The 2,421-nt window shown below is 57.0% G+C and overlaps 1 protein-coding gene across 1 annotated transcript in view; it reads right to left on the reverse strand.

Moving 5' to 3' along the window:
• The window catches only part of LOC123490777 (glutamate receptor ionotropic, NMDA 2A-like), a 12,128-nt gene extending 10,810 nt beyond the window's left edge, over nt 1-1,318 (reverse strand). Inside the window, exon 1 of the mRNA XM_045220651.1 lies at nt 1,302-1,318. The gene's annotated coding sequence lies outside the window, so the exon portion shown is untranslated. The remainder of the gene's footprint in view (nt 1-1,301) is intronic.
• Nucleotides 1,319-2,421: the final 1,103 nt, after the last annotated feature.

Consider the following 2,421-nt stretch of genomic DNA (forward strand, 5'->3'; position numbering starts at 1 on the left):
CTGAAACAGTAACGTAACCTCTGTAGGAAGAGGCATTCTTAACCTACTCCTCATCCTACGCCCTACCCTACCCTCATCCTACCCCCCTACCCTACCCCCATACCTCTCATCCACCTACCCACTCCTCATCCTAGCCCTAACATACCTATCACTCCCTACACCCACCCCTCATCACTCACACTACCCTAATCCTACTCCCCACATACCCATACCCCCAACCCCTCATCCAACCATAAACATACCCCCATCCACCCTACCTTACCCATCCTACCCCTACCCTACCCCCTCATCACCCCCTAACACCCTCATCCTAACCCCCTCATCCTACCCTCATTACCCCCATACTCCCTCATCCTACCCCCTACCTTACCCTCAATACCCCCAACCCATCCACCCACCCACCCACCCTACATCATCTACTCCCACCACCCCTCATCCTACACCCCTACTCACCTCATCCTACCCCCACCAACCCCCATAACCCCCACCCCACCCATCCTACCCCCAACCTACCACCCCATCCTACCCTAACCACCTACACAACATAAACATCCAACCTACCCATACACACCACCCTCATCCACCCCCTAACCCCCATCACCCTACCCTACCCTCATCCTAACCCCTACCCTACCCTCATCCTACCCCCACCCTACCCCTCACCTACCCCCACCTACCCCATCCTAATCCCCACTCTACCCTCATCCCCACCCCCTACCCCTACCCTCACCCCTCATCCTACCCCACCCACCCCATAACCCTACCCTACCCTACCCCCATCCTACCCCCCACCCTACCCCATAATCCACTCCCCTACCTACCCTCATCCAATCCCTACCCCATAACCAAACCCATAACACACCCCTATACACCTCATCCACTAATCACCCACCCACCCCCCATACCCCCAATAGCCCCCTCATCCTACCCACCCACCCACCCATCCCACTCCCAAATCCCTCATCCACCCCACACCCCCCATCAATCCTCTACTCCACATAAAACCCCCCATTTACCCTACTCTAGCTCCACCCGCAACCTGGGAGGAAGGAATCAATGGAACAGAGTCAAACACTTGGGTCATGTATTTTATGTGTTTGGTACATTCATTGATTCATTCAGCCATTACAATGAGCCCGCCCCCCCTATAGCCCCCTCCCACCAGCCCCCCCGCCCTACACCTAACCCCTACATTCTACACCGTGACCCGAACCCCCCAGTCTTACCCTAACCTCCAACATCCTAAGCCCTATCCTCCAGCTCTTACCCTAGCCTTACACCTAACCCCCTACCCTTATTACCCTACTGATGGTGAAGAGCAGACCACGGTGTCGTAAGACTCAGTGAAACATATTAACCTCCAGTAGAAGAGATGTTTGATATGAAGGTGATGAGAGAGGCCCATGGAGGTAGCAGCATGAGAAGACTCAGGCCATGTTGTATGTCAGGCTGGACAAACCCATCATGGTGACAGATCCAGATAGAACCCATTCACCTGGAGTAGAGGGCAGGGACAGGGAGAGGGGGAGGAGGGAGAGAGAGTGGAGGGAGAGAGAGAGAGGGTGGGGGTAAGAGAGAGGGAGAGAGAGTGGTAGAGAGAGTAAGAAGTCTATGACATTATTATTGAGAGAGGAGTTAGAGAGACAGTAGACTTTAAGACAGACAGAAGGGGTGGGAGACAGAAGTGGGTGAGGAGGGAGTGAGGGAGGGGGAGACAGAAGGGGGTGATGAGGGAGAGACAGAAGGGGTGATGAGGGGGAGACAAAGAAGGGGGTGAGAGGGGGAGACAGAAGGGGGTGAGGAGGGGGAGACAGAAGGGGGTGATGAGGGGAGACAGAAGGGGGTGAGGAGGGGGAGACAGAAGGGGGGGAGGAGGGGAGAGACAGAAGGGAGGTGATGAGGGGGGAGACAGAAGGGGGTGATGAGGGGAGAAGAAGGGGTGATGAGGGGGAGACAGAAGGGGGTGAGGAGGGGGGAGACAGAAGGGGGTGATGAGGGGGAGACAGAAGGGGGTGAGGAGGGGGAGACAGAAGGGGGGTGAGGAGGGGGAGACATGAAGGGGGTGAGATGAGGGGGAGACAGAAGGGGGTGATGAGGGAGAGACAGAAGGGGGTGTGAGGGGGAGAAGAAGGGAGAGGGGGAGAAGAAGGGGGATGAGGGGGAGAAGAAGGGTATGAAGAGGGGGAGACAGAAGGGGGTGAGGAGGGGGAGAGAGAAGGGGGTGGATGAGGGGGAGACAGAAGGGGGTGAGGAGGGGGAGACAGAAGGGGTGATGAGGGCGAGACAGAAGGGGGGTGATGAGGGGGAGAAGAAGGGGGTGATGAGGGGGGAGACAGAAGGGTGAGGAGGGGAGACAGAAAGGGGTGATGAGGGGGAGACAGAAGGGGGTGAGGAGGGGGAGACAGAAGGGGGTGATGAGGA

Source organism: Coregonus clupeaformis, unplaced genomic scaffold, assembly GCF_020615455.1.
Source record: "Coregonus clupeaformis isolate EN_2021a unplaced genomic scaffold, ASM2061545v1 scaf4758, whole genome shotgun sequence".
Taxonomy (NCBI): Eukaryota; Metazoa; Chordata; class Actinopteri; order Salmoniformes; family Salmonidae; genus Coregonus; species Coregonus clupeaformis.